Source organism: Lycorma delicatula, chromosome 1 (assembly GCF_047948215.1).
Source record: "Lycorma delicatula isolate Av1 chromosome 1, ASM4794821v1, whole genome shotgun sequence".
NCBI classification, from domain to species: domain Eukaryota; kingdom Metazoa; phylum Arthropoda; class Insecta; order Hemiptera; family Fulgoridae; genus Lycorma; species Lycorma delicatula.
Window position 1 is genome coordinate 363,447,692 of NC_134455.1, and position 19,373 is coordinate 363,467,064.

Sequence of the window (19,373 nt, forward strand, 5' to 3'; positions counted from 1 at the left end):
TGGGTGGAATATATTGAAGAGTTATACGGAGGAAATGAATTAGAACATGGTGTTATAGAGGAAGAAGAGGAAGTTGAGGAGGATGAAATGGGAGAAACAATACTGAGATCTGAATTTAAGAGAGCATTAAAAGATTTAAATGGCAGAAAGGCTCCTGGAATAGACGGAATACCTGTAGAATTACTGCGCAGTGCAGGTGAGGAAGCGATTGATAGATTATACAAACTGTCATATTTTGATTTTTTACAATGTCTAATTTGTAATTTTGATTATTAAATCACAAATTATAAAGTATTTGTTTAATATTTTCTATTGCAAAAATTAATAAAATTGTAAATCTAAGTATAATTTATAGCATTAAACAAATTAATTACAGTAAAAGTAAATTATTTTGATGGTATCGTCAAAAATTATTTCCAATAATAAAAATTAATAAACAAATTTTGTATAAAAGAGATTTATTACGGAAATCATTTGACATTTCAATTCAATGCTCGGGTTAAGTTCTTCATTAAAACCAACTTTAATTGACTGTAAAACCCTTTAAAAATGGCCATACAAAGCTTCTGTTCTCATTCAAGCTCTTTGAATTGACAGCTATATTTTTTATATTTTTTCATTTTCTATGTTTAATGTCAGAGGCTAAAAAAAAGTAAATATATACAGAATTTTTTTCATTTCATTTTATCATTTTATTTCATTTTAATCGCCTTTCCCGTTAACTACTCACAATATTAAAAAAATGATTAAAAAAAACGTTACTCAGATTGGTGAGAGACACCTTCTTAATAAAGTTCACCTTAACTGTTATTTCAAGATTAACACGATTCTTTCACTTGGAATGACCTATTTCTGACCCCACCATTGAGAATAGAAGAAAAATTTACATTGAAATGTTACTTATACATATGAGCTTGGATCTTTTTTTGAAGATCATACGGCTAACCATCAGAAATAATGTTATACTGTAGTGTAAGCCATTTTATCCTCTTTTCCATAATTTGCGAAATAAATTTTCTAGAATATAAGTTTTCTAGGAACATTGTGTATCTTTGAAACATGTAACTCTTATAACACTATCTCTGATGGTTACCTGTATGATCTTCAAAAAAGGTCCCAGATCATATGTGCGTCAACATATTGCAATGTAAAATTTGCTGCTATTTCATTGTTGGGTCAAAAATAGATCATTCCATTTAAAAAAAAATCGTATGAACCTTAAAATAACGGTCAAGGTGAAGTTGTATGTCAAATCCAAGGTCACCATGAGGTATCCCCCTGCAATATGAGAAAACTATCTTTAGGTCATTTTTTTTATTGTGTGTAGTTTACGATATATTCGCCTGGGGCAATTAAAATGAAACAATCTTTTATATATATATATATATATATATATATAAAAAATTATGTATCATGTTCATTTGTTTGGAATCTTCTTGATAAGGTTTATTAAATATTCCTGTTTAAAAATATCAGTGTTTCAAATTTGCTAGTTAAATTCGTAGATCTTTTCAAATTTCTTAAAATTCTGGTAGAATGCAATTTGGCTATATTGAAAAATAAATTAAAATTGTATAAAGGAAAAAATGAAGACTGATCCGTTACACACCGGGAAGTAGTGTTGAATTCAATTTTAAGAGACTGTAAAAAGGATAATACTTTCAAGAGAATTAATCAAATATTTTTGTAGAACAAAAGAAAAAAGAAATTACAATTGATTTACGAAATACACTGACAATATTTTAATGAAACATCTTTGTTTACAGTTTAAAAACGTTTTGCTGTTTAGGTTTTATGTTAAGTTTAGAATTTTATCATTTCATAGAATCTTTAGGAAATTATTTTATAAAAGAACCGTGTTTATATTATAAGTAACTTTATTCAAGAACGTGAGTTATCGAAGCTAGTGAAATGGCACGCAAAAATTTAATCATGTCGTATTACTAGCTGAAGATTCTAAAACAGAAAAATTGAATTAATTTCTCGTTTGTTTATACAATGCATCCTTATAAAAGATTGAAAGACGTTACAATACATAATCTTTTCTCAAACTTTTAAAGAATATAAGTTCATTGATTTTTTTCAAGAAAATAATTTTTTTAATATTTCACGTATAGATAAAAATATAAATTTTTTTAATAAAAAAATTATCTGTAGAAGTTTATTGAACAATATTAGTTTTCTAATAGGTAATTTATCACATGTTAATATTTAACAATCATTTTGCTTACCTACAACAAAGTGTAAAATGCAATATTATTTGCTGAGGATCCATCAAAAATTCAGAATGAGTTTTCAAAATAAAAAATTGACATTTGATCATTTTTGAACAAAAAGTATAAATTACCTACACATATGATTAAAGAACGCATTTATCCTTTAGTCTACATGTAGGAATGTTCTAGTAGGAAAAAGGCTGGCCTACGGCCCGACGCAAAAATATTACATGATTTATATTTTATTACACATGATTTTGTTAAATGTTTTTGCCAATTGTAACCAAATAACCTTCATGAATTTAGCGTACTAACAACATCAAAAACTTTTACAACGAAAAATTTTAAAATCCTGAACATTTTTAGCTGTTTCTTGAGTTGTGATTTTTTAACACAGTTCAAACTCCAATGTTTTCCTTTTTTATGCCCAAAACACAGATATATTTTTAGATAACTCGTTCGTGCCGGCCTCCATGGCCCAAGTGGTAGCGTCTCGGCCTTTCATACGGAGTTCCCGGATTCGAATCCCAGTCAGGCATTGCATTTTTATACACGCTACAAATCATTCATCTCATCCTCTGAAGCAATACCTAACGTTTTACCGGAAGGTTAAACAATATATATATATATATATATATATATATATATATATATATATATATATACAAATCGTTCGTATCAAGAAGTACAAATCGTTTGAACGAATGAATTGTTCGTGAGTTGCGCGCAGCCGCCCGGCGCACCATCATTGGTCCGCACAGAGCCAATAGCAACTATCTTCCTTTTTCGTGTTTACCCTGCGGGAATTACCGTTCAGACATTATTTCACAGGATGATAAGTATGAGTGTAAATGAAGTGTAATCTTGTACAGTCTCAGTTCGACCATTCCTGAGATGAGTGATTAATTGAAACCCAACGACCAAAGAACATCGGTATTCACGATCCAGTATTCTAATCCGTAAAAAAGAAACTGCCTTTATTAGGACTTGAACTCTTGATATTCAAATCAGCTGATTTGGGAAGACGCGTTCATCACTAGACCAACCCGGTGGGTTGCGCCAGTAGCCAAACAAATAATTTAGTTACCAATAATATTTTGTGATGCTCCGATAAAAATTTTACTACGTTTTATTTTTTATCCGCTCTGAAAAAAAATTTTTTAACCGTGAAGTATCAGCAGCAGTAGACGGCCGGCGTGGGATCACTCGGGGAGAACCGTCTCGGCCGCTCCGGCGAAGGACGACGATCCGACACTGCGGGGATCTGGGAGCCACCACGCTGTAGCGGGGACCGAACTGCTGCTGAGGAAAAGCTCGGTCTGACTTCAATGAACGAATTGCAACTCCCCGACTTCACCGGAGATCAGCTTCCGGACCCAACAACTCTTCTCAAAGCTAACGCAAAAAACGGCCCTTTTCATAACCACAAGGTTATGAATTACGAGCCGTCGAATCCATTCAACGATAACATCCCTTATCAGGGCTACCATAAGGTTTGTAATTACAACGAGCTGTCGAAGCCAATCGACGACAAAAACGGCCCTTTTCAGGGCTACCATAAGTTTAGCAAGTGCCACGTGCCGTCGAAGCCATTCGGCGACAATATACATAACAACGACGAATACATAACAATGTATCGATTAGAGTAGAATATTTAACTATGACCTGACTTTGATGTTATCCATAATGTGGACGAGTTTATCAAAACATTGTAATTTTTGAAATTGTTTAATAAATAAAGATTATAATATGAAGACTTTTTTCAAAAACATCATAAAAAATATAATGTTGAAATGACGAATAGGTATTTGGTAGGATAGGTATGTTTTTTTTGTGGGAGATGGGCATCGACTGCTTTGGTCTTTTTGCCCTTTGAGAAATGAACATTTTTAGCGTATGAAAAATGCCATGCCTGACTGAGTTTCGAACCCACGACCTGCGGATGAATGCCTGAGACGCTACCACTCCGCTACGGAGATCGGCGCTGGCGGGTATTATTATTTCAAAACAAATAACAATTAACAGAAATAAAAAAAACAATAATAATGATAAGAAAAATCAATCTGATAATATGAAATCAAATTATCAAAGATAAAATTCTTCCGAGATTAGTTGAAGTGTTTGATCGCAATATAATTACTGGAAAATGAAAATTAAATATATTTTTGAAAAGATTATAAAACAACAGACAAATTGAAAGGTTTATATTCCGTCATTAAAGAAAGAAACCATTGAAATATTATTCACTAATTACTCGAACTATCATCAACCATACGAATTAATACTAAAATTTTAATGTAAAAATTAACAAAATATAATTTAATTCTTTTTTAAATCTCTAATCCTTTTAGACATAATGATGGATTCTCATAAGTACTTTTGTATTGTACCTTAGAAAAAGTTATCTACTACACGAGAAATAAATGCATAGAGCAAAAGATTATTCTTTAAAAATTGGCACTTGAATACGCCTCACAGTTATTGGTTCTATCGCTTTCCCAGATGATTTAAATATCTTCTCAGACGATTCAAAAAAGGATGACAATATATATAAAGTAGGTCAAGATTAAAAGGGACATCAGATTAAAATAAGAACGATTGGCTTTTATAGGCTACATTTTATGGATAAGTGGTAATAGCATTCCCAAGAAAACCCTTCTCTTTTATCTAAATAGAAAAATAACTGCATATTTTGTGGTACAATTAAGAAAAGCTTTTCTAAGCAGGAATAAACATAAAAAATTGGGAATTATTCAAGAGAAACTGAAAAGAAATCTCGGAAATACGGGTTTTCTATGAAGAAAACGTTAAAAACAAAACAGAGCAGTAACAGAAGAATTTAAGAAAAATGTAATTTAGATGCATTAAAAATGTTTGGCATGAAAGGAAGAAGACAGCCGCAAAAAAATATGTAAAGCCTAGTTCTTAGTGGGCCGAAACGAATAAAAGAAGAACGAATTTAAATATGAAAAAAAAAAAGAAACTTGTATGAAAGAAGAAAATTAGAAGATAACCTAGAGTCACTCGGTATCTCGTAATTCTTTACTTCTCGATATTACAATTTATTTATTTATTATTTAGTTATCCAACAACAACAACAGATTAAAATAGCCTACAATAGCTGCCGATGGATGTTAATGAATTTTGCAGCGTGTAAAAAATTGCACGCCTACTAAGGGGGCTCGATCCCTCAGTCTAATAAGAGGTAGGCGTAAAATAAGCAATTTATCTCATTTTGTTATAGTTCATAATATTTTTTTTTTTAGTTTGATGAATTCACCACTTTTTTTTTTTTTGTCTTCAGTCATTTGACTGGTTTGATGCATCTCTCCAAGATTCCCTATCTAGTGCTAGTCGTTTCATTTCAGTATACCCTCTACATCCTGCATCCCTAACAATTTGTTTTACATATTCCAAACGTGGCCTGCCTACACAATTTTTTCCTCCTACCTGTCCTTCCAATATTAAAGCGACTATTCCAGGATGCCTTAGTATGGGGCCTATAAGTCTGTCTCTTCTTTTAACTATATTTTTCCAAATGCTTCTTTCTTCATCTATTTGCCGCAATGCCTCTGCATTTGTCACTTTATCCACCCATCTGATTTTTAACATTCTCCTATAGCACCACATTTCAAAAGCTTCTAATCTTTTCTTCTCAGATACTCCGATCGTTCAAGTTTCACTTCCATATAAAGCGACAATCCAAACATACACTTTCAAAAATCTTTTCCTGACATTTAAATTAACTTATGATGTAAATAAATTATATTTCTTACTGAAGGCTTGTTTAGCTTGTGCTATTCGGCATTTTATATCGCTCCTGCTTCGTCCTTCTTTAGTAATTCTACTTCCCAAATAACAAAATTCTTCTACCTCCATAATCTTTTCTCCTCCTATTTTCACATTCAGTGGTCCATCTTTGTTATTTCTACTACATTTCATTACTTTTGTTTTGTTCTTGTTTATTTTCATGCGACAGTTCTTGCGTAGGACTTCATCTATGCCGTTCATTGTCAAAGATTAAAAAGTAACGGAGATAGGGAACATCCTTGTCGGACTCCCTTTCTTATTACGGCTTCTTTCTTATGTTCTTCAATTGTTACTGTTGCTGTTTGGTTCCGGTACATGTTAGCAATTGTTCTTCTATCTCTGTATTTGAACCCTAATTTTTTTTTAAATGCTGAACATTTTATTCCAGTCTACGTCATCGAATGCCTTTTCTTGGTCTATAAACGCCAAGTATGTTGGTTTGTTTTTCTTTAATCTTCCTTCTACTATTAATCTGAGGCCTAAAACTGCTTCCCTTGTCCCTATACTTTTCCTGAAACCAAATTGGTCTTCTCCTACCACTTCCTCCACTCTCCTCTCAATTCTTCTGTATAGAATTCTTGTTAAGATTTTTGATGCATGACTAGTTAAACTAATTGTTCTGTATTCTTTACATTTATTTGCCCCTGCTTTCTTTGGTATCATTACTATAACAGTTTTTTTGAAGTCTGACGGAAATTCCCCTTTTTCATAAATATTACACACCAGTTTTTTATAATCTATCAATCGCTTCCTCACCTGCACTGCGCAGTAATTCTACAGATATTCCGTCTATTCCAGGAGCCTTTCTGCCATTTAAATCATTTAATGCTCTCTTAAATTCAGATCTCAGTATTGTTTCTCCCATTTCATCCTTTTCAACTTCCTTTTCTTCCTCTATAACACCATTTTCTAATTCATTTCCTCCGTATAACTCACCACTGAAACTTACAAAGAAATTTATGGAAAATGGAAATGTAAAAATATTTAATTATTAGTTTTATAATTTTCCTGTAATGAGAAAAAATCATTATTTATTTAATTGAGAAACGGAATTAGAAAAGTTTTTATTATAAAAGTTTAACCTTTTCCTTATAAGGGATATATGTTTATTTTTTCCATGTATTATAAGAATGATAAATTTTACAAATACGGTATATTACTTTAAAAAAAAAACTTTATTATTAAACAATTTTATTTTATTAATTTTACTTTTAGATAAGTCATGCACTTATACTTTATATGAAAGAAGAAATTATCTGTTTTAAAATAGAAATTTTAACCTGCCAAGTTACATTCGCCAACAGTTTTACACTTTTGTAAATAATAGTATATCATTTTGTAAATAATTTTATTTCTGTTAATTGTTATTTGTTTTGAAATAATAATACCCGCCGGCACTGATCTCCGCAGCGGGGTGGTAGCGTCTCAGCCATTCATCCGGAGGTCGTGGGTTCGAAACTCAGTCAGGCATGGCATATTTCATAAGCTAAAAATTTCCATTTCTCATGGGGCAAAATGACCAAAGCAGTCGATGCCCATCTCCTACAAAAAAAACATACCTATCCTACCAAATACCTATTCGTCATTTCAACATTATATATTTTATGATGTTTTTGAAAAAAGTCTTCATATTATAATCTTTATTTATTAAACAATTTCAAAAATTACAATGTTTTGATAAACTCGTCCACATTATGGATAACATCAAAGTCAGGTCATAGTTAAATATTCTACTCTAATCGATACATTGTTATGTATCCGTCGTTGTTATGTATATTGTCGCCGAATGGCTTCGACGGCACGTGGCACTTGCTAAACTTATGGTAGCCCTAAAAAGGGCCGTTTTTGTCGTCGATTGGTTCGACAGCTCGCTGTAATTACTAACATTATGGTAGCCCTAAGATGGGATGTTGTCGCTGAATGGTTTCGACGGCTCATAATTCATAATCTTGTGGTGGTCCAGAAAAGGGCCGTTTTTTTAGTTAGCTCTGAGAAGAGCTGTTGGGTCAGGAAGCTGGTCTCCGGCGAAGTCGGGGAGTTGCAACTCGTTCATTGAAGTTAGACCGAGCTTTTCCTGAGCAGCACTTGGGTCCAGCGTGGTGGCCCCCAGATCCCCGCAGTGTCGGATCGGCGTCGGTCGTCCTTCGCCGGCGCGGCCGAGGCAGTTTTCCCCGAGCGATCCCACGCTGGCCGACTGCTCCTGTTGGTACTTTACTACTTCACGGTTAAACATTTTTCAGAGCGGATAAAAAGATAAAACGTAGCAAAATTTTTATCGGAGCATCACAAAATATTATTGGCAACTAAATTATTTGGTTGGCTACTGGCGCAACCCACCGGGTTGGCCTAGTAATGAACGCGTCTTCCCAAATCAGCTAATTTGAAAATCGAGAGTTCCAGCGTTAAAGTCCTAGTAAAGGCAGTTTCTTTTTTTACGGATTAGAATACTGGATCGTGAATACCGGTGTTCTTTGTTGGTTGGGTTTCAATTAATCATTCATCTCAGGAATGGTCGAACTGAGATTGTACAAGACTACACTTCATTCATTTCCTTATAAGGGATATATGTTTATTTTTTCCATGTATTAAAAGAATGATAAATTTTAGAAATACGGTATATTGCTTTTAAAAAAATACTTTATTATTAAACGATTTTATTTTATTTTATTAATTTTACTTTTAGATAAGTCATGCACTTATACTTTATATTAAAGAAGAAATTATCTGTTTTAAAATAACAATTTTAACCTGCCAAGTTACATTCGCCAACAGTTTTACACTTTTGTAAATAATAAATTCCAATTTCCAATGTTTCAGTCACATTGCAGAATGACATTAAATACAAAAAAAAAGACCATAAATTCTTTAAAAAGGTTTACCCTTCTCAATTTACATTTATGACAACTCTATCATTTTCTCTCTAGGCTCGCTTACAAACATGAAGATAACCATACAAATACATACATGCTAACGTATTAATACACACGACAAAAAAACAAAAATCATAAAAAATAGTGACTACGGAAATCAACGAGCGCAATTATTATTGTTCAGAAAAAGAACAAAAAAGGCATACGATCACGCTATGAAAGTCACAGCAGACGCAGTAAAGTAGTAGAACGCACTGTAGAATCGGTATATCATATCAACAGTTAAAGTAGTAGCTCGTATATATATGATGTGTATGTGTGCGCGCGCGCGCTCGTACGCATAAGAGAGTCTGGTTGAATGGCAACAAGGTTGGTTGCGCAGAGTGGGAATGAATACTGATATTTTATTACAACCGAAAGGCTTATCTATCCCTGGGGCATCATAGCTAGCTTTATTCCCAACGGCAAGCAACACTCCAAGCACATAGATACTACTGTTCTGTACCTCTTATTATATAAACACTCCGTGCAAACCACTAGGTGCAATAATAAAACAAAATTCAAATATTTTTCCTCTGGGTTAAAACTGTTAATAATTTTTACTGCTGGCAAAAATCATTTTATTTCATTGCAAATATCCATTGTTAGAATCGATTACTATCCGTAAAAATACAACGATATTAATATTTTTCTTAATTTAAAAAAAAAAAAAAACATGTAAATATGTTACCTTTTTATTCATTTTACTTATAATTCATGATGTTTTATAAAAAATAAATAAATTTGTATTTCCGTAAATTCATGATAAATATTTTTAGCACAGAAAATCAATATATAATGTTAAAATCCTTTGTTTTATTAAAACTTTACTCAGCATATAACTAAATTATATTTTTTTCTAAACATCGTAAAATACGTTACTACAAAATCCAACAGGATTACGGAGAACTAATCTTTAAAGTACTGCTTTGTTTGGTAAAATTACTTTTTTTTAACTAATCTAAATGCTTTATTTAATAGGAGATTGTTTATGTAGTACATATATGTAATTAATATTATTCAAAGACCAACAGTTTTACTTTCCCGTCTAGTGCTACAGAAGAGCTATAGCTATAAAAGTGATAGTATTGTACTCGATCCAATTTGGGTATATGCGAATTTCACCGGATCTTGACGTTTTGAACCTAAAGAACCCAAAAAACAAGTTGAAAATTTTCTGGATGTACATGTGTGTGTTCTAATACCTTATATCTCCAGAAATACGGGACCAATTTTGATCAAATTTAATCAAATTATCTCTATATATGTCTCTATTGATTATTGATTATCTCTATTGATGTCATTAAATTTTCAATTTATCTAATTACATACATTAATTAGATACATAATTAGATACATTTTCAATGTATCTCGAGATATCTTCTAATTAAGGTCTTACTTTTTCTTAGACACATTTGTTAGCAATTAAAAAAAAAAATATTTTCAATATCGCACTCTACCCAAAAAAAAAAATGTTCTAAACTAGTGACTAAATGTGTATACTTTCTTTTTCTATTAAAAAAAAAAAATTCCAAACAGAAAAAGTAGATTTTCTTTTTCTGTTTAGTACGGTGAACCACTGTACTAATACTGTACGGTATAATAGGTTACGGTAAATTTGATTAATCCAACCCACCGGATTGGTCTAGTGGTTAACGCGTCTTTGCAAATCAGCTGATTTTAAAGTCGAGAGTTCCAAAGTTTAAGTCCTAGTAAAGGCTTTTATACGGATTTAAATACTAGATCGTGGATACCGGTGTTCTTTGGTAGTTGGGTTTCAATTAACCACACATCTCATAAATGGTTGACCTGAGACTGTACAAGACTACACTTCACCTTACATTCATACATATCATCCTCATTCATCCTCTGAAGTAATACATGAGAGTGATTCCCAGAGGCTAAACAGGAAAAAAACTTTAATAATCCGGTGATAAAGCATAATTGCCGGTTATTATGTTCAATCGTCCTCAATGTTGGAGAATTTAATTAATATATAGCAATATACATTTTCATATTCTCCACATTAACACATTATACATATTTAAACAACTCTATTATAAGCAGTAATTATTGAATTTATTATTTAAATAATCAACACATTACTTTTAAATTAGTCCATATAAGCGAACAAAGCAAGCGTGTTATGTTTGGTTACATTATGTTGATTCCGTGTCCTGACGAATCATACGAATATCAACATAACCTTCTCTTTTTTCTGTTTAGCCTCGGGAACCACCGTAAGGTATTACTTCAGAGGATAAATGAAAATGATAAGTATGAAAGTAAATGAAATGTATTCTTGTACAGTCTCAGGTCGACCATTCCTGAAATATGTAGTTGATTCAATCCCAACCACCAGAGCACCGGTATCCAAGATCTAGTTTTCAAATTCCTAAAAAAGAAACTGCCATTACTAGGATTTTAACTGGATATACTACGTCAGTTGTATACCCTGTCACCAGAAGGAGCGCTAGTGTAGCACGGACGTGCAAAATTAAGTTGTGTCTGTAGGCCTGTGTAAACCGCGTGACGGGAAAGTCCTACACCTGCGTTATCAGTTTTTTTTTAATATAAGTTTATTTAAAATTATCTCACGAATTACCGAACCAATATAAAAATTCCTTTATTATTTAAAGATATACTTCTTCCTTTTTAAGTAATAATACATAATATTTATTGGGGCGGTTTTTTACAGCTAAATAACAATGGAACTCAAGTATAAAGTCCTTCGCTTAAAAACCGTTGAGCAGTATTATTACAAACAAAATTAAATCATGCGATAATGACTATTTTCTTCCTAAGTACGTGATCTGCTTTCAAAGGAATGTAAATTACAAGCAATGAATGTTTACTTCTTTGTCTGCTTCTTTCCAAATTAAAATTTTCTTTGAAACGCAATAAAAAACGTTAATCTAGAAATCGTTATTAAATATTTTTTAACGCTTACATATATTTGGGTCTTATGTATATTACTTTTGGATTTCCCTAAATATTTACAAAAAATGTTCAATATAAAAAATTGACCGTTAGATCGTTATTTGGCGTATGGAATATTGAGTCACATAGATAAATGATTAGAAAATTAAATACATTAACTTATCCTCGTATGTATATTTATAAATGTACTATTTTATTGAATGCCATAGTTACTTACATTAAAAGTAACAATACCTACATCTATTAAACTCTTCTTTTTTTTTGTCTTCAGTCATTTGACTGGTTTGATGCAGCTCTCCAAGATTCCCTATCTAGTGCTAGTCGTTTCATTTCAGTATACCCTGTACATCCTACATCCCTAACAATTTGTTTTACATATTCCAAACGTGGCCTGCCTACACAATTTTTTCCTTCTACCTGTCCTTCCAATATTAAAGCGACTATTCCAGGATGCCTTAGTATGTGGCCTATAAGTCTGTCTCTTCTTTTAACTATATTTTTCCAAATGCTTCTTTCTTCATCTATTTGCCGCAATACCTCTTCATTTGTCACTTTATCCACCCATCTGTTTTTTAACATTCTCGTATAGCACCACATTTCAAAAGCTTGTATTCTTTTCTTCTCAGATAATCCGATCGACCAAGTTTCATTTCCATATAAAGCGACACTCCAAACGTATACTTTCAAAAATGCTTTCTTGATATTTAAATTAAGTTTTGATGTAAACAAATTATATTTCTTACTGAAAGCTCGTTTAGCCTGTGCTATTCGGCATTATATATCGCTCCTGCTTCGTCCATCTTTAGTAATTCTACTTCCCAAAATAACAAAATTCTTCTACCTCCATAATCTTTTCTCCTCCTATTTTCACATTCAGTGGTCCATCTTTGTTATTTCTACCACATTTCATTACTTTTGTTTTCTTCTTGTTTATTTTCATGCGATAGTTCTTGCATAGGACTTCATCTATGCCGTTCATTGTTTCTTCTAAATCCTTGTTACTCTCGGCTAGAATTACTATATCATCAGCAAATCGTAGCATCTTTATCTTTTCACCTTGTACTGTTACTCCGAATCTAAATTGTTCTTTAACATCATTAACTGCTAGTTCCATGTAAAGATTAAAAAGTAACGAGATAGGGAACATCCTTGTCGGACTCACTTTCTTATTACGGCTTCTTTATTATGTTCTTCAATTGTTACTGTTGCTGTTTGGTTCCTGTACATGTTAGCAATTGTTCTTCTATCTCTGTATTTGAACCCTAATTTTTTTTTTTGCTGAACATTTTATTCCGGTTTACGTTATCGAATTCCTTTTCTAGGTCTATAAACGCCAAGTATGTCAGTTTGTTTTTCTTTAATCTTCCTTCTACTATTAATCTGCGGCCTAAAATTGCTTCCCTTGTCCCTATACTTTTCCTGAAACCAAATTGGTCTTCTCCTAACACTTCCTCCACTCTCCTCTCAATTCTTCTGTATAGAATTCTAGTTAAGATTTTTGATGCATGACTAGTTAAACTAATTGGTCTGTATTCTTCACATTTATCTGCCCCTGCTTTCTTTGGTATCATTACAATAACACTTTCTTTGAAGTCTGACGGAAATTCCCCTTTTTCATAAATATTACACACCAGTTTGTATAATCTATCAATCGCTTCCTCACCAGCACTGCGCAGTAATTCTACAGGTATTACGACTATTCCAGGAGCCTTTCTGCCATTTAAATCTTTTAATGCTCTCTTAAATTCAGATCTCAGTATTGTTTCTCTCATTTCATCCTCCTCAACTTCCTCTTCTTCCTCTATAACACCAGTTTCTAATTCATTTCACTCTTCTCAAACTCTTCTAACAGAATTGTTTTCAAGTAACTCAACACAATACGAGAAAGGACCATATTATGTTGCAATTTTTAATAAATTATTTAAAATATCTTCCAATTTATTTACTCCTCAATTCAATGATTTTCTTAAAAAAAATAAAATAATAATATAATTACTCTATCGATGTAGTTTTAGATTACACTAATAACATAATCAAAATTAAAAACCCTGAGTTTTATCTAACGTGTTCATAATTATGTGTGTAATTAATTTTCACGGTTGTCTTTTATATATATATATATATATATATATATATATATATATATATATTTTATTTATAGTGTGTTTATGACTTTATCATAATATTATTTAAGTTTAATAGGTTTCAAAATTGTAATTTTAATGTTATTATTTTAAACAATTAATTTTAATTTTAATCACCTTATAATTCTTTCAACATTTAATCGTGTCTTTTTTTATGCTGCTTGGAACAAGGTTTTACCTCCTTTTTCCTCCAGCCAATTACAGGGTAGTTTCTTTTTTACACATGGAGAAGCATAGCTACTCATTCCCGGTGTAATATACATAATATAATAATATATACTGATTTATTAGAAAAAGTATAAAATTACAGATATTTGGGGACTATGGTGAAATTGGAATGAAAGACCATAATGAAACATAAACATGAATAGCAATCGCAAAGAATATCTTCAGTGTGAAGGAAAATTACTTCGTGGTAAAAGTGTTAGTCAAATTCTATGTAAAGAGTTTCTAGTTGTTTGGAAGTGAAATATGGCCTATGAGAAAGAGAAAAGGGGACTGGACTGGCACTTTTGAGATGTAAATATGGAGAAAGATTGAAGAAAAACGTAAGATCAACAAATAGGATAACGAATAATTAGATAATAATCAGGATAAAAGTAGAAAGAGCACCTGTGCAGGAAATACAAGAAAGAAAAGAGAGCTATTTAGGAAATACGGTTGAAGAAAGTGAAATCATTGCAACGGAAGCGTTAGTATAATTAGAAAAGAAACAAGCAAAATAATATAGTAAATTGATGAAATAAAGATTAAAAACTACAAGGAGATGAACAAGTATGTTTGTGAAAGAAGTGGATAGACCCAGCAGTGGCTAAGGAACCTGCCCCCAGGCAGAACCCCAGATGATGATGATATACTGTTCAGAATAAATGATTTATTTAGTGAAAAAAATAAATAGTCATACTTTAACCGATTTCATTAGAAACATTTTCTATTTCTGATGTACAACTTATACTCAATAATTTTAAGAAATTTCTTCTAGCTACTACTTAGCTGCTTCATCCAAAAAATAAAATAAATAAAAATCGTCGCATTCAAACCGATTTATTTGGGTGACACATAAAAAAAATAAATAAATGGTAAGAATGAGTTTTGAGAGATTTTTCGCCTTGACCTTCTAATCCATCAATTATATATACTTCTCGTTTAATCAAATAACTTATAAAAATAATGTAAAGTTTAAATCGGTTTACGCGCAATCTACTTTAAAAGAAAAGAAAATATATCAAACTGCATACTATTAAAGAGGTCAAAATCCTTACCCCTTATTTTAACTCTCTTAATTTAATATATTCTGATAATTAAGCTATTAATTCTTTTTTTCATGTTTGTAGAACCAGTAAAGACCTTATGTATTAAAGATTTGATGTTGTTGCCCATTTATAAACCCCCTAACCTTAACTGCTTTAAATAGTAAAACTTAAATTCCGTAACATTAAAATTTTATTTTCAAAAAAAATTACTTTAATTTAAAAAAATAAAAATCCTAATTTTTTTAGGAATTCATAAAATCTGAATGGTTTAAAAAACACAACTAAATTTAACCTACTGTCTTTTCCAGTTTTTTTACCTCAAATATGAATGTTAAACACTTCTTTTTTAGTTGTTAGCATGAAATCTAGTGTATAAAGTTAATGGTGTGTAAAGTGTATGCAATGAAGACCCTATAAAAGGCCAAGAGATATAGAGTAATACCCAATTTTTGCACTACCAAAAGTTTATCTAAAATTGACCTATGTCTTTAATTTTCAGAAAAGAACACTCTAATTAATGGTTTAATAAATAATTTATTTACTGGAGAATGCTTTCATTAATAAAATAAATATACATACCTATACCATACATCGTGAAAGAATTAATAATAAAATATGATCCTGTTCGAAGGAACAGGATTCCATCCCATTCTATATTCTAAGGAATATGGAATAGTTGTTTTATCATTTACTTCTTTTTTGGACAGGCCCAGCTTTAATAAGAACATAGCCTCAAGCGAGAATCACAGGAAAATATTCACCTCTGGCATTCTTCTGTCATCTTCGTAAAAATGATATCGACCAACATCTTGGACACTGCGTGTCACACCTTTCAGTCAGTAGCATATTCCTGATGATGTTATCTGGAAAAAACACGCCGAATTCTCTCAAGCATGCTTCTCTATCGGTTCTATAGGAGCCGATCACATACAAACACCTTGTGTTGTATGGTATTCTCTCTGCAATAGTCACTTATGCAAAGGGTCTCAACGTCCGCGAGTACAAGTATTCTTTAAAACACCCGTGACCGGTAAGGAACTGCGTCAAGTTGTATCCCAGTTGCACGTATTTGCGGTCCAGCCATTTTGGAGGTTCAGGATTAGTCTATAGGTCCAGAAGAAGGACTTCGATCTGTTGAAGTTGTGTTTGCTTTTCCTCGACTTGTTATATACTATGCATCTTGTTCCTCTTCCAAACGTGAAGATCCAGGGAAGGCAGTTCCGGTCATTACTCCAGCGGCATTGTGTAACATATCCTGTTCATGTTGCATATCCGAAGAGAAGAGGGCCCTGTGAATCCGGCTAAGGATTGCACTAAGTCTCCCACTTTCCAATGAGATGGATGGAAAACGAAAACAAAATTGAAAGGGTACCTAATATTTTATATGTTCTCAAGAATAGAATTTTAGTTAAAAAATTACTTTATTTTAATTATTATATTAGCCAATTCTTCTCTTTCAAGTAAAATTAAATTTCACTTTTTGTTATATAATATTTCCAATTTGATGTAAAATGTATATCATTATATTAGCTTAAAATATACTTTGTTTCTAATTTCTTTCATTTGTGTTTACTAGAAGATGCAAATTATAATTTAAAAAGAAAAATAAAATCTTTGAGTACTTCTTTCTATATAAGATTCAAGGAATAGAATAAATAATAATTTATAATGATGACGAAAGTTGACAAAGAAAAATATATTACGTAAAATGATCACTACAAAAATTTATATATTGTTTTCAAATATACAATAGCCATAGATGTTTGATTTGTTTTTTCCCCCTAAAATGATTAAAAATTAGTAATTTATAAATATTACTCCAAATTTTCGACTAATCTTCCGTTATTTTAGAAAATCATATTCTTAATCTTGTTATTTTAGGAAATTTTAAAAAATATCCGCCATTTTCGAATAGGCTATTTTCAAAAACTTTTCTTTTTAAATAAATCAGTAAAAATTTTACCAGTTTTTGATACAATAAATAATTTTAATAAATGATTTGGACACTTTCCTCTGAAATCATATTCAAGTGCTAAATAAATTACAACGATGAAATTTCGTTTTCAGAAATTTCATCGTTGAAATTGTCATGAAAACAATTTACGTTTTCATTTAAATTTATGAAAACAGTTATAAAAGCAGTTATTTAATGAAATCAAGAAATTATTTTTTAATTATTGAAAATTACTTTTTTCTGCTAATCTTCTTAAAAAATAGTAATTAAAATATATTTAAAAAATATTCTGTATTTTCTGCATCACATTCAACATTTATCGAAAACTTGTCGATAAAATTCAATTATTTGTTTTTTTTCCATTCTTTAATTTCTGTTGTGAATGAAATTACACTGAATTCAAACTAAAAAAATTAAATATTTGCTTTCACAAACTGGCTGGTTTAAGGTTGATCAAGTTAATAATACATGCAAGTAAGAGAGTACTAAATATAATGTAGCGTTTAAAAATTAAAATTCCGTTCAAAGCTAGTAAACCTACCACAATTCCTAATCCATAAACTGTAGATATATTTAACAAAATTTTTTGGCATCAAGAAATTTCTACTATAGTCAAGTTATGTTTTTTACACCGTTATCCTTAAAAACAATTGTAGAAAATAAAAAGTAATTTACGAAAATTATTTTAGATATAAAGTATGCATTTTAACTGTGCCACTTTTGAGAACTTGTAAGCGACAAGAGCTACAAAAAAATATTTCTTCGATTTTTAGTGCTTTGAAAATACCATGTTGTTATGATTGAAATTTCCGCAATTTTTCCAAACTATTTTTTTAAATAAAAATCAGCAACAATTACACATTTTTTAATTCAACAGATAATTTTTAAAAAATATTCATTTTGGGCATTTTCCTCTTAAAAACATGACCGTTCAGATACTAAACCGCGTCTCTAATTCCTTATCGATAATATCCACGTACTGATATAAAGTCACATTTATAAGATATTAATGAATCTTATCTAAGTAAGCAGTATTTTAATTTTATTTTTTAGTTACTGTTTCAATAAAATTTATGTACGAAATACTTCGTAAATCTGTATACCCTTTATCTTTAGCATTTCTCCATCGCTTTTAATCAGTACTAAAAATTCTATACTAATTTTATTTTTATTTTTTTAAATGAGTGCAATAAATTACAATGTTGAAAAACTATTAATATTTCATTTAAATTTATGGAAACAAATTAATTTAACTAAATTGACAAATTGTTTTTCTTTAAAAATGATTTTTTCCTGAACTTTTTAAAAACGACTAATTAAAATATATACAAAATATTGTATATTTTCTGCATCGCGTTCAACATGTACCGAAGGATTGTTGATAAAATAATTTGTACTAATAGCTTCTGAATAGTTAATAATTTTTTTATATCTAGTATCTTAATTTACACATCATTCATGATGTGTGCTTATATAAATTTACAATTTTACCAAGGTTTCCCTTGATTTATCCAGCTTTAAATGTTAAAGCAGTTTCCAATTCATGGAATAGCAAGTCTATCCATTCCTGCTGTGACTTATGGTATATAATTTACAATTAAGAGAATAAATATTCTAAAACGGCTTTAATTCTAGACTACTGTTCTTTTTTAGAATAAATTTATAATTAATTATTTATTCAACTATCGATCCATTGTATATTTCGATTAATAAAAAAAAAATGTATATCCCTAATGATTTTAATGGAAACTATTTTATGTAACTATTTGTGAAATAAATCAGCAAAAGCAAACTTAGGCGGAATAAACAGAACTGGTAGAAAACCTTGGGTTTCAGACGATATATTACAGCTGATGGAAGAACGTAGAAAATATAAGAATGCTAGTGATGAAGAAAGTAAAAGGAACTATCGGCAATTAAGAAATGCTATAAAAGGAAGTGCAAACAGGCGAAAGAAGAGTGGATTAAAGAAAAGTGTTCAGAAGTGGAAAGAGAAATGAACATTGGTAAAATAGACGGAGCATACAAAAAGGTTAAGGAAAATTTTTGGGTAGATAAATGAAAATCTAATAATGTGTTAAAGAAAAGATGGTACACCAATATATAATACGAAAGGTAAGTCGATAGATGGGTGGAATATATTGAAG